The sequence below is a fragment of the Lepus europaeus genome, chromosome 2, assembly GCF_033115175.1.
Source record: "Lepus europaeus isolate LE1 chromosome 2, mLepTim1.pri, whole genome shotgun sequence".
Classification (NCBI taxonomy): Eukaryota; Metazoa; Chordata; class Mammalia; order Lagomorpha; family Leporidae; genus Lepus; species Lepus europaeus.
Window position 1 is genome coordinate 176,408,819 of NC_084828.1, and position 14,613 is coordinate 176,423,431.

Here is a 14,613-nt window from a genome sequence, read left to right on the forward strand (position 1 = left end):
AGGGACTTGAACAAGCACTCATATAGAAAACCGATGCTGAAGGTGGAGTCTTAGCCCACTATGCCACAGTGCTGGTCCCGAAAGATTTCTTAAGCCAATATTTCACTTTGGTTGGCCTTTAATGTAGACTTTTTAACCATATTTCCATGGGCAAATTCAATTCTAAACTCTTTCCACCTCAGCTTTCTCTTTGTAAATTGATAATACTGTCTCCAGAATTAATCTAAGGTATAAATGATACAAAGTAAGGCATTTATTCCATTAATCTGGCCTCTGGAAGATACTTGGCTATGTCAGTTCTGTATTCAGTTCTCCTGGTTTTTGTTTGTTTGTTTGTTTTTTGTACTTGTTGAATTAGAGGGTGGTGTAAAATGATTTGAAAAGAACAAAAACATCAAGACACAAATAAAAATTGTATTCTCAAATCTAGATGCTGTGTACACCTGTGCTAAGAGTTACATTGAAATCCTTGTCATTTATTACTTGAGAGAAGCTGTCCAGGAATAAAGCAGAAATAGGATTTTTCTGAGGGAAACAGCGTGTGTGAGGGAACCGTGATTTGGGACTCCCAGCAGTGGCTGTCACTTCTTCAGCTTTTGTTCAAGAAAGGAAGAACAGCAACTGACCCTTGAGATCTGGGGTGGGAAGGAAGGGAAGGAGGGATGTAAACAAAAGCAAAAGCCCTCTGGTTCCCAGACTGTCTCCACCCACCCCACACTGAAGCCCTAGGAGAGGGCCAGTAAGTCTATCCAGGGATGCCCCGGCCTGGACTCCATTTCCCAGAGTCACCCGGTGCTCTACCGTTTTCCTCTCTGAACGCCTGTGCGTGTGCATGCGGAAGAACGTGCGCATGCGCGTGCCTTTACTTGTGGCTCGGCGTTGGGAACAGAAGTTCAAGAGGCCGCGCTGCTCCTTCTCCCACTTTCACTGGGGAGTCTTGCTCTGCAAGTGCAGTTGCAGGCGGTTCGGGAGCGCACACCCAGACCTGCCGCCCGCCGCTTCTGTATCTCTGCATCTGCCACCGTGGGTCCCAAGTTCCAGCGACTTCTCCTGTCCCACCCTCTCCGCTCTGCTCCCCGTGTGTCCTGAAGAAAGGGGACCTGCTCCCGAGATTTCCCACGGCAAGTATGGAGAACAGGAGGGGGCATCTTTGCGTGTGTGGGAGAGGGGTGGGTGCGATGGCGGGTGGCGGCTCCCAGACCTCGATCACTTGCTTCTCAGTGATCCTGGGAGCTTCTCCGGCAGAGTCAAGGCTGGGGCCCAGGTGTTGTGTCTCCCACCGCCGCTTCCCGATCTCCCCACGCTCGGCCAGTCCCACGGGCTGCCTCGCTCAAATTCTCCTTAAAGTACACTGGAGGAGGACCGGCACAAGCAGGGCAGTTGAGAGCACGGGGAAGGAAGGAGTCCCATTTCCTGTATTTAAATAAGCCGGGTTCTCATTTTGGGTGGGTCAAAGAATGCCTTCCGGGTGGGTCTCCGGCTATATCCCCTGGTAGTTCCAGCTGGGTGGGGCTCGGTGGCTTCTGTCCGGGAGGCACCAGAGAGGTGGGGATGGAAGATCAGAGTAGGATCTGGCTCATGGCCCCCATGCTGGACCCTGCGGACACATTTGACAGCTGGGGCGCTATGTGTTTGGCTGACTTTCCCAGCAGCACGTGAAGGTTGTGCAGTAGCTTTGTGGATTGATCTCTCCTCCGTGTTTAATTAACAGACCATTTTTCAATCTGGAGCTTGAGACCATGGAAACGTAGCTGATTTATTTTCCTGCTTTCCGATTTCTGTCTTCAACCCTTCTTTCTTACGTTATTAGGGATGTCAACTATTATTACCTGCTGCTAATCCCTTTGCAAAATGAGAAGTGAAATGAAATTAATGCAAGTCTACCATGTGAGTTAATAATAAGCTACTTTAATATGGATTTTCATAAAGTGGAGAACTATGAAAACATAAATACAGAAAAGTAGCAATTTTTCTCTTCTTGTTCTTTATAGTCATTCAATGCTCTACCAAGCTGATTATCTTACAGTCCATACTGTTTTAATTAAGAGGGCCAGTTACTTAACAAAAATTTTATTTATTTGAAAGGCAGAGTTACAGAGAGGCAAAGGCACAGAGAGAGAGGGAGAAATCTCCCATCTGCTGGTTCACTCCCCAGATGGTTACAATGGCTAGAACTGCCTGGATCTGAAGTCAGGAGCCAGGAACTTCTTCCAGGTCTCCCACACAGATGCAGGGGACCAAGCACTTGGGTCATCTTCCACTCTTTTTCCAGGCCATAGCAGAGAGCTGGATCAGAAGTGGAGCAGCCAGGTCTCGAACCGGCACCGTTATGGTTTTACCCGCTCCTCCACAACACCAGCTTCAAGTTACTTTTCTTATTCTGGGTTCTGTGTTTAACCCCATGACATTTTCAACATGGGAGGATAGTAGAGATAGATTTTCATAATGACTGTGGTCTGTGAAAGCCTTTGTACAAGGTGTTAATGTGAGGAGGGGTAAGGAAGAAAAGAGAAAATATGCCCCCTCCCCACAGAGATGCCCATACAGTACAGTAAAAGATGTGGCTTTGGGCTGGCACTGTGAATCAGTAGGTTAATCCTTTGCCTGTGGTGCCAGCAACCCATATGGGCACTGGTTTGAGTCCCAGCTGCTCCTGCTCTGATCCAGCTCTCTGCTATGGCCTGGGAAGGCAGTAGAAGATGGCCCAAGTGCTTGGGCCTCTGCAGCCATGTGGGAGACCCAGAAGAAGCTCCTGGTTCCTGGCTTTAGATCAGTGCAGCTCTTCTGGCCATTTTGGCCAACTGGGGAGTGAACCAGCAGAAGGAAGACCTTTCCATCTATCTGTCTCACTATCTGTAATTCTACCTCTCAAATAAATAAATAAAACATCTTTTAAAAAAAGAGAGATGTGGCCCTGAAAACTATTGCTATAAACTAACTTTCAGTATAATGAAATTTTCACTTGATTAGCTGAGTGATTCATAGGTTCTGTTAGAGTCCTCTTGTCACCAGATTAATAATCTCTGAAACTCATTTAGCATAGTAAGGTTACCTAGGAAGTAAAAATAGAAAGTGAATCCTGGATAGAGGTTGTTAGGGTAACAACATTCTTCCTCTCAAACCCAGTGTGTTAATGACCTTTTCTCTCATGTACTCCCTATCACAGTGCTTGTGAGTGGACAAGCAGTTATGTGTTTCTGCTGAAAAGAGTTGCTTCACACCCATGAAACAACTGTAAGGCCACTTTCTCAGTAACTATGTTGTGTATACATTAATATGAACTTGAAAACAGCCAAGAACAGGATTCCTAGACTAATCAGGCTAACTGACTGTTCTTGGCACATCATTCCCTGTCTGCTATAAGTTTCTGGCAAGTTCTTTAAAATTTTTGGGAGAGATATATTTCATACGAGAGACATAATCTGGTAATATAGTAGTGATATCATTAAGAAAAGGTGCCATGTGAGGAAGCAGTCTGATGCTGTTCATTCATCATCCCATTAATAACTTTCATTGATATCTACCACAGGGTGGCAGAAGGCAATCCTTCTGAATTGCATCAAGCAAGGAGGATTCATCTACAGTTTATCTGAGCATTCTTTGTATGAAGGAATAGCCAAAATACTACATTGTATACAGTCTTTTTTTTTTTTTTTTTAGATTCATTTTATGTACTTGAAAAGCAGATTTACAGAGAGATTGAAAGACAGAGAGGTCTTCCATCCATTGGTACACTCCTCACATGGCTGCAATGATGGGCTGGGCCAGGCTGAAACCAGAAGCTAGGAGCTTCTTCTGGTTCTCACACTTGATTTCAGGGGCCCAAACACTTGGGCCATCATCCTCTGCTTTCCCAGGTGAATTAGTAGGGAGCTATATTGGAAGTGGAGCAGCCAGGTCTTGAACTAGTGCCCAGGTGGGGTGCTGGAACTGCCAGGGTCTGCTTAACCTACAACACCAGCCCCATGTGAATTTTTTCAAAGTGGGGGAGGGGTTAATTTTTTTCTAATATAACTCTCAAAATAAAGATTATAATTTGCAAAAGATGATGATTTTGGTTATATTTTGAGTTTCATTAAATTTCTATATTTTTGAAGTTAATGAGTACTAGTAGTAATTTTTTTAAAGATTTATTTATTTTATTTGAATGTCAGAGTTACACACAGAGAGAAGGAGAGGCAGAGAGAGAGAAGTTTTCCATCTGCTGGTTCGCTCCCCAGTTGGCCACAATGGTCAGAGCTGTGCCGATCCAAAGCCAGGAGCCAGGAGCTTTTTCTGTGTAGTAGTTATGTTATCCTTGCTTTGGATAAACAAACTCTCTCCCATCCCTCATTTAAAATGCTTTTTAAAATAGGTTTATTTTGAGGGCTGGCACTGTGGAATGGCAGGTGAGGCCACCACCTGCAGTGCTGGCATCCCGTATGGGTGCTTGTTTGAGATCCAGCTTTCTGCTGTGGCCTGGAAAAGCAGTGGAAGATGGACCAAGTTCTTGGGTTTTGTACCTGCATGGGAGACCTGACAGAAGTTTCTAGCTCCTGGCTTCAGATAGATCCAGCTCTGACCATTGCAGCCATTTTCAGAGTGAATCAGTGCATGTCCCAGTTACTCCACTTCTAATCTAGCTCCCTGCTGATGGCCTGAGAAAAGCTACAGAGGATGACTCAAGTGTTTGGGCCATTGTAACCCATGTATGACACCCAGATGAAGTGCCTGGCTCCTGGTTTCTGTGTGGTTCAGCCCTGGGCATTGCAGCCATCTCAGATGGAAGATCTCTCTCTCTCTCTTTTAGCACTTATTTATTTATTTGCAAGGCAAAGATAGAGAAAGGGAGAGAATAAGAAAGAGATTTTCCATCTGCTGGTCTACTCCCTAGATGGCTGCAATGGCCAGGACTGGGCCAGGCCCAAGCCAGGCACCAAGAGCTTCATCCAGGTCTCCCACATGGGTGTCAAGGACTTTAACCTGGCATGCCACAGTGCCAGTCCCAAGAATTTTTGTATTTATTTTTTTTAACAAAGAAAATTCAGATGACATGTTAAGTCCATTATTTTCCACAAAATTTATAAGCTTAACATATTAAGTATCTTAAGTCTTCTGAATCATTTACAGTTGTGCACTCTATGAACCTAATCCACAGCAGCTGAGAAGAATCTTAACTTAAAAGTACCAAGTCTTCAGCCATGGTTACAGATCTCTATTTTTCATTCTCTAAGACATGCAGTCAGGCTGCTGATGCAGCAAATACCACTTCACTTTAAGCTTAATGGATAAGGAAAAGCATTTGGGAAACCAACACTATTAACATTATTAAGTCTGAAAGTATTTCTACCTCTTTACTGAATGACTTTTCCTTCTGTCCACTTTAATGGATAAAAATTGAGTTTTGAACATAATTTTTTCAGGTTAATCTAACACTTTAGGCATTTGTATTTGTTTTTTTTAAGTCCTAATGAAAACAAAAACATAATCTCTAATCTAGACTATTCTGGAATCTTTTATTAGATTTGGAATTTTATAGCAAAGTAACATGATCTGTTTGTCCAAACATTATGGCTTCTAAGAAATTCTCTTCATGTATGTAAATTAATAAAGCTTATGTCCAATATATACTTCCTTTGTTTTCATTTGCTGAATCAGTGTTCAAAGGGTATTTTTAGGATCTTGCCAACATCAGCCATATGTACCCATAAACTATTGGAGCCATTAAATGGACAATAAAAACTGGTTGTGGCTACTGATGAATGCTTCAAAAGGAATCTGATACACACAGATTTTATTGTCATATTCAATTCAACTGAAGTCTTTCTTAAAACTGTACTCTTGATAGGCTGTAGTCAGAGTAATAGAGTTAGTTCTTTATGCCAAAAATACATGGATCTGTTGTACAGAGGCTTTATTCTCTGTTGGTCATCAGTAATTTGAGTGCTTTCTGTAGAAAGTGGAAGTGCTTACATCTTCATATCGCAAAGCACTGCCAGCATATTTACAGCATTTCCGAGCTCTCACAAAGTCCTCCAAAGGGATGAGGTGGATATTGCATTGGGAAACTACTGAAAAGTGCAGGATCAATGACTGGAATAGTCTATAGAGTAGGTTGGATAATATTACTTGTTACACCAACGCTATGAGGCACTTTCGCTGGTGTGTTGGCTGGGACGTGTGTACCCAGAGGACTCTGTATTCAATTATAGCTGTCTGATGGCATGCTTCTTGGTTCAAATGCCAAAGATGATGATGGCTGAGGTGTGTTGAGTGGGCAGAGATGCTACTACAGCATCTTCATTTTCTTCACCATCAATATGTCTCTCAATTTCACTTGGGCCTGCTTGAGGAGTCTCCTCATTCTTTAAGCAATTATGGATATATTCCCTTCCACCTTGCTTACTTTGTGTGTTTCACATTTGCATCAGTATTATATCAAACACTGTTATGACATCTATTAAAAGACTTGGAGTATAGAAGGACTTCATCATGTTTTTGGAAATCTCCAAGCATGATGTTCATTGTCTGCATATAAAAATATTTTCCAAGCATAATTCTCCAAATGGGCAGAAACAACTACTCCTTGGGTAATAGGTTCATCACCCAACTGTTTATTTTTGCTGTTGTTGTTCTTAAGATTTATTTAAATCTTAAGGAAGAGTTGCAGAGAGGCAGAGAGAGAGAGAGAGAGAAAGAGAAAGAGAGTCTGCCAACCAGTAGTTCACTCCCCAAATGGCTGCAACAGCCAGAGCAGTGCTGATCTGAAGCCAGGAGCCAGGATATTCTTCCAGGTCTCCCACATGGGTACAGGGGCCCAAGGACTTGGGCCATCTTTCTACTGCTTTCCCAGGCCATAGCAGAGAGCTGGGTCAGAAGTAGAGCAGCTGAGACTTGAACTGCCACCCATATGGGATGCCAGGGCTTTAACCTGCTGTGCCACAGCCCCAACACCCCAACTGTTTCTTAAGGGCTTCTAACTGATCCATTAATTTTGATAAAAATTTATGAAACTCAGGAGTTTTACTATCTTCATTCCAGTTCACATGGCAAATAAATGACCCCCTTGATGAAATACATAATGATCAAACAGTGACTGCCAACAACCACCCTGCAGATCAGTTCTTGAGCAACTATTCAATAATAGGACACCACAGGGTCCTGCTTGTCATGCTCCTAAGCCATCAGGTGATGCTGTATTCCCTTAAATCATGGGGAGAATGGGGGCAGTGGAGCAAGCTCAGCCATCTCCACTCTAGAACATCACCACTTCCTCAAGCCTATACTTTTTTCAAGTAGATATTCTTGCATTCACAGAAAAACACAACACCAGACTGACTGTTGTAAAAATAAATGGTTGCCGATGTCTGCTCATACATTTAACATTGTTCAATAAAAAAATCCATGATTTTTAAAAAAAGGTTTATTTATTTATTTGAATTACAGATTTACACAGAGAGAGATCTCTGCTGGTTCACTCCCCAAATGACACAATGGCCAAGGCAGGGCTAGATTGAAGCCAGGAGTCAGGAATTTTATCCAGGTCTTCCATATGGGTACAAGGATCCAAGTATATGAGCCATCCTCCACTGCTTTCTCAGGCTCATTAGCAGAAAGCTGGATTAAAAGTGGAGCAGCCAGGACTCAAACCAGCACTCATATGGGATGTCAGTACTGCAGGCAGTGGCTTAACCCACTAAGCCACAGTGCTTGCCCCAAAATGATTTTTAGTTTCTGTATGATAGCCATACTAACAGAGGTGAGGAGAAATCTCACTATGGTTTCTATTAGCATTTTCCTGATGGCTAGTGATCCTGAGCATTTTTTCATGTGTCTATTGGCCATGTGAATTTCTTGCTTGGAGAAATGCTTGTTAAAACTACCTGTTAATATAACAGGAAAATAGCTGTTGCCCATTTCTTGAACTGGATTGTTTGTTTTGTTGTTGAATTTGTTGAGCTCATTAGAGATTTTGGATATTTTTGCTAATAGTTTGCAAATATTTTCTTCCATTCTGTCAGTTGCTTCCTTTGTTGCAGTTCAGAAGCTTCTTAGCTTGATATAATCTCCTTTGACTATTTTTCCTTTTATTACCTGTGCTTCATGGGGTCTTTTTCCAAAAGTCTTTGCCTATGACAATGTCTTAGAGTTTCCCTGATATTTTCCCCTAGTAATCTGATGGTATCACATAGATTTAGATGATTGATCCAATTGCAGTTAATTTTTTTACAAGTTGTAAGGTGGGGCTCTTGTTTCATACTACATGTGAAGAACAAATTTTCCCAGCACCATTTTTGAAGAGATTGTCCTTTCTCCAGAGATTGTTTTAAATTTGTTTGTCACAAACTAGTTGGTTATAGATGTGTGGATTAATTTTTGGGTATTCTGTTCTGTTTCATAGGTCTACATGTCTTTTGGGTGCCAATAACAAGCTATTTTGATTATATCTGCCCTGTAGTAGATCTTGAATTCTGGAATTATGATGCCTCCAGTTTTGCTTTTGTTAAGATTACCTTGGCATTTCATCCCAATTTTAACATCGTTTTTTTCCCTAACTCTGAGAAGAATGTTGTTGGTATTTTGATTGAGATCACAATGAATTTGTAAATTGCTTTTAGGGGCTGGCACTGTGGAATAGTAAGTTGAGCCTCTGCTCATCCATCTCGTATGGATGCCAGTTTGGGTCCCAGTTGCTCCTCTGATCCAGTTCTCTGCTAATGGCCTGGGAAGGCAGTAGAAGATGGCCCAAATTCTTGGGCCCCTGTTTCCACCTGGGAGATGAGGAGGAAGCTCCTAGCTCCTGGGTTCAGATCAGCCAAGCTCCAGCCATTACAGCCATTTGGGGAATTAACCAGCAGATAGAAGACACCTCTTTCTGTCTCTTCCTCTGTCTATACCTGCCTCTCAAATAAATAAATGACTGTAAAAATAAAATAAAATTAAAACCAATTTCTTTTGATGACATTAGTTCTTCCAATTTATGAACATGGAAGATTTTTCTTTTTTGTGTTTTCTTCTATTTCTTTAATGTTTTGTAATTTTTCTTGTAGAGATCTTTCACACCCTTGACTAAATTTATTCCAAGGTAATAAAAATTTTTATGGCTGTCATGAATGACACTGATTTGATAAGTTCTTTTTCAGCCATGGCATTTATATATATATAATGGTTATTGATTTTTGTGTGTTGATTTTATATCTTACAACTTTACCAAACTCTCTTATAAGTTTCAATAATCTCTTAGTGGAGTCTTTTGGTTCCCCAATATATAGGATCATGTCACCTGCAAACAGATTATTGGACTTTCTCCTTTCTAATCTGTTTTCCTTTTATTTCTTTTTCTTGCATTATTGCCATAGCCAAAACTTTAAGAAGTGTATTGAAAAGCAGTGGTGATGGTGAGCAACTTTGCATTCAGATCTTAGTGGAAATGCTATGTTTCTTTCAAATGTATTTACCAAACCAGGAATTAATGAGGAATTGGAATATTATGTGAGCACTTCATGTGGTTAGACAAGTTTTGATGTACCCCCTCTGTATCCTAGAGGTCAATTTTCCAACAAATTGCTTCCTAATGGGAGTATGCACTGTTTTATGGGGAAGGTAGCTTCATCTGCCTGTGATGTCAACAGGGAAAGATGATGGAAAGTCTCCTTTGTTTTCTTCTTAGTATATGCCATTGCAACCACTCCCATTATCTTAACTGAATTTCTGGCCCTGAGATTGTCCTCATTTTGCTCAAGAACTGTGTGATTTGTTTCTATGTCTGTGAATGTTAGTGTGTGGGTAAAAGAAACTTTGGAGAGTAGGACAGGTTTCTGTCTCTTGGTGGCATTGGTGCAGTTGTAGATCAGAGGCATTATAATCTCTCATTCAGGTTCACCCTATAGATCTTGGCTGGTTCAGGAAGGGATACCAGTGGTAGATCCTCAGTTCCAAAGCCATAGAAGGGATGAATAATGTTGGATTTTAAAGGATTTTTTTTGTCAGAAGATGATGTGTCTGACAGAAGACCAGTTGGTCTCCAAGTATACAGAAAGTGGTTCTAAAATTTCTCATACAAGATGGCTATGGGATGGAGATGGGTGTTCAGACCATTTGAGCTGAATTGTATATGAGTTGAAGGTAGGTTGCACCTCTGTCACTATTTACTCATCTCTAAGATGAGCATAGCAGCAATACTAGTGAAATGTCCTTACTGTGAGATGTGTGCAGGCTGACTTACACTGTGTTGCAATTGCATTTACGGGGTTTTTGGTGTATCTTCTTTAAATGAAGTTTCTGGTTTCCTGCATTGTATAGCCTGACCATTGATACTCATTCGAGGTTACAGAACTTATACAATACCTAGTTTCTGGGAACATGGAAGTTTGGGTACTGGGGGACAGTCCCATTTCCTTTGGAAGTGAGTAGTTGTTATGGTATTTGAAGAAGGGAGCTCCACAAATAGGAATCATTTCAAATTAATACAACTTAATGCTCTCTTGAGACAACATCTCAAAGCTCAGAGCAGAGACAAGAGTCATTGAAATGTAAAGATCCTGGTTGCATGGTCCAAGCAGTTACAGATCATACTGACCAGAGTGAACAAGATGTACATGATATTAGCTTATCTCATCCATTAGTTTTCAAGATTTAGTGGTACTAGAAGTTCTGGACCAGCCTTCAAGAAAGAGCTGTGAATAGATTAAGGACAGTGGTCTTAAGGGTGTAGCCTGGGGTGGAGGGATAACCTCTCATATCTGAGGGTCACCATCTGCATTGCTTCCTACCATATGTCCATTACTTCATTCCACTATCAAGATTTCTAGCAATGGAGGTCTGTGAAACCTAGTGTGTCATATTTGGTACCTGGGCTATGCTGCTGCCCCCTGTATTCTAATAGTCCTTCCTGGTAGCTCAAGGAGGTTTTGCCAGGATATCTAAAAAAAGATGAAATGAATTGTATTTCAGGAGAAAAGTGGTTTGAGTAGTGTCACATGATTTGTAAATGCCCAGCACCCTAACTTCTGTCTAATGTTCACTATCTTGCCACACTTAATTAAAAAACACATTTATTTTTCAGATCTGTTTCAGAAACTGTCACCAGTTCAAATAGTACTGCTTGAGAAATCTCCCCTGAGTATGTCTTCTCTTTTACTCCTAATGCTATGTATGGATTGTGTGTCATCAAAAAGCATATCATGGGGCTGGCACTGTAGTGCAGTGGGTTAACACCATGGCCCGAAGCACCAACATCCCATGTGGGTGCCAGTTCAAGACTCACCTGCTCCATTTCTGATCCAGCTCTCCACTATGGCCTGGGAAAGCAGTAGAAGATGGTTCAAGTCCTTGGGCCCCTGCACCCACGTGGGAGACCCAGAAAAATCTCCTGGCTCCTGGCTTTGGATCAGCACAGCTCCAGCCATCGCAACAAATTGGGGAGTGAACCATTGGATGGGAGACCTCTCTCTCTCTCTCTCTCTCTCTTTCTCTCTGTGCCTCTCCTCTCTCTGTGTAACTTTGACTTTCAAATAAATAAATAAATCTTTAAAAAAAAATCAAAAATTTTCTCCCTTTCAGTAATTTTTTAAAGATTTTTATTTATTTATTTGACAGGTAGAGTTACAGACACTGAGAGAGGGAGAGACAGAGAGAAATGTCTTCCTTCTATTGGTTCACTTCCCAAATGGCTGCCATGGCCGGTGCTGTGCCCATCTGAAGTTAGAAGCCAAGTGCTTCTTCCTGGTCTCCCACACGGGTGCAGCGACCCAAGCACTTGGGCCATCCTCCAGTGCCTTCCTGGGCCACAGCAGGGAACTGGACTGGAAGAGGAGCAACCGGGACTAGAACCCAGCACCCATATGGGATGCCAGTGCTGCAGGCGGAAGATTAACCTAGTGCACCACCACGCTGGTCCCTAGTAATTTCTTTTTGAACAATATACAGTGTACATGCAGCTACAGAAAATTACTGTGAACCTTTATCACGTTTTCTGAAATAGTAAAATTATACTAAATCAGACTTCATGTGATAATAAGTTTCTTAAAATATAAACCAAAAGAACACAATGACAATATATAAGCAGAAATGTGAAGAACAACCTTATGATCTCCAGATAATTTATTTGTATGCTTCCCAGGACTTTTGTGTGTGTGTGTGTGTGTGTCAGAGGCCTTCCTAAGGTCTAATTGATAGGCAAAGATCATGTTTATAAGAGCTTTTCACTAAGTTTTTTAAAAATTCATTTGAAAATGTTTTATATAGAAGAGAGATACAGAGATCTTCCATCTGCAAAAGCAGAACAGCCAGAACATGAACCAGTGCTTGCATTGCAGATGGCAGGTTTGCTTGCTATGTGACAATGCTGGCCCTGTTTTATGAAAACTTCTAAATGAAATTTTGAAGTTGTAAGAATTGTATTTTGCATGTAATTCAACTTTCTGCCATACTTATTGGTATGTATCAGCATTTAATGTAGGACAAATCAGAAGATACAATGGCTTAACAAACAACCATTTGATTTGCAGTTCTGACTCTGTGTTATGGGCTGGGCTCAGCTGGGCAGTTCCTATGATCAGTCTGGGAGCAAAAATGAGAGTTTAGTCATTTGGGGAACTGGTTGAGGCTTCACTTAAGTGTCTGGGGGTTTGTGGTGAATCTTGGATACATACGACCTCTTCAACAGGAAGGCCCCCAGGGTTTTTCAGAAGATAACTGTCATAAAAAGAAAATCTGAGAAGGCAAATACTTTACAAATTGTCTATTTTTTTTAAGGGAAAAGGTTTATTGGAGAACCCCCTACAGACTGGAGTGAAGGGGTGGTGAAGGAAAAAGAGAAAAGGAGACTGTAAGAGAGACAGAGAGGAGCTAAAAGAGCAGAGCCAAGAGAGAAGAACCAAGAGACCACAGGAGAGAAGGGCCAAGAGAGCAGGAGGGAAGAGCCAAGAACCAAGAGAGCACGTGTTCAGGAACAGGCCCTTTTAAAACTTCACTTGAGGGCAGGCAGGGAAGCAGGAGCAGCGAATCCCATTAGGAGGGGGGTGGAGCCTGGCTCAGGTAGCTGGGCAATGCAGCCACTTGGCTAAAACTGTGCTAGTTTCCTAACATTCCCCCCTTTTGTTTTTTATAAAGCAGGGTTTGTATGGGATTACATTAGTCCCAAAAGTCCAGGAGGGGTAGAGGGATGATGATCTGTCTTTAGAGCTACTTCCTGCTGACATGGGGCAACGAGGTACACTTCGCTGCCATGGGGCAATGTCTCAAGCCACTGTCTCCTGGGTGGGGAGCCGAGTATATCCTTGTAGCAGCATTTGGTTGACCGCCTGGTTGCTAAAGGCCTTAGTTTGTTCCATTATAACCTGCTGTAATCACTTAGACACCGTATTATAAAAGACAGGGTGAGAATAGTAACCAATGATCCTAAGAGTAGTGTTAACCAGGTAATGAGAGGATTTTATAGAGGAGAGGAAATGGGGGGGGGGGGCTCTGGACCCTTATGAGGACAGTTTGATGGATGTGGCTTAAAGCTGGTTCTAGCCAAGACTGGGAGAAAAGCCACTCATCCCTTGTGGGTAGAGGGGTTTGTCTGTAGAGAAATTCTGAACAATCATACAACATTAAGTGGGGGAGAGGACCATCAGTACACACAGGTTGGGAGTAGAGTCATTGGTGGTAGAGTAGAGGCTATGATTACAAAGGAATGAGGCCCAAGTGGGCTAGACAGGATCTAGAACAAAGGACAGAGTCATTATTAATGGAGCTAAGAAAGGTGCTGTCTAAGCTACAAATAAGTTTTCTGATTGAGAGGTAAATAGAACCTGACAGAAGGGGCTTGAAAATAATCAGGTGGGCTTTAAAGCCTTGTAAATTATGAGGCCAGACATATCCATCTCTTCATAGGGTACATCCTAATAGAGATGAGAACCTCCTCGGGGAAGGCACCCTGTTGACTTCCATTACCTAGCTGGCCTGGGAGGAGAGCTGGCCAGGTAAAGGCAGGTGGCATCTCTAACAGGAAATTTACAGTTCTGCCTGCAATGTTGCTGACCCTACTTGGCCATTTCCTCAGGTGGTCACTTTGGAAGCTGGGCTGAGTGAAGGGCTTTTCAGCTTAGAGCCAATAAGATCTGTGGCTCTGACCTGAAATCCTTCGACTCCAGGGCAGGTCCATTTCCAGTGATCCAACTCTTGGCAGAGCTGCCAGGGCTCTCCACAAGCTGACTTCTGCTGAAGCCCAGGCTTACCACATTGAAAGCCACTGCAGTGGACTGGCCTGTTGGGTCTCCTTCAGGGCAGATAACTGTACAGAGCAGCCGGTAATCTTCTGATGCCTAGCTTCCTCTTCCTCCTGGTTTTTGTTAAAGCAGACCAGAGGATGCAAGTCAAGGGGGTGCTCAAGTCCCATCTCTAATCTTCAGTGGCCTAAACTAGAAGTCTATAGTTACAGGCATGTTATATAGTTGTTTATATTGAGGTAGACAATGCCCATGAGGAAAGCTATATCCTTACTTTAAAACTTTCTTTCCCTTTTGGTCTGAAAGGGACATCTTGCCTGTTTACTGTGCTCATGGTGAAGTAAATCTAGCTGTGAAATTATAATTTAAGCTCTTATTTTGGCTATGCTATTACAGAAAAATGTTAGCCATCTCTTTT

The 14,613-nt window shown here is 42.2% G+C and overlaps 1 protein-coding gene across 2 annotated transcripts in view; it reads left to right on the forward strand.

The window, feature by feature from the left end:
• The first annotated feature begins 878 nt into the window (after nt 1-878).
• Nucleotides 879-14,613, forward strand: part of LOC133777031 (zinc finger protein 260-like) — a 33,809-nt gene continuing 20,074 nt past the window's right edge. For both annotated transcript variants that reach the window (XM_062216434.1, XM_062216442.1), the window contains exon 1: nt 879-1,121. The gene's annotated coding sequence lies outside the window, so the exon portion shown is untranslated. The remainder of the gene's footprint in view (nt 1,122-14,613) is intronic.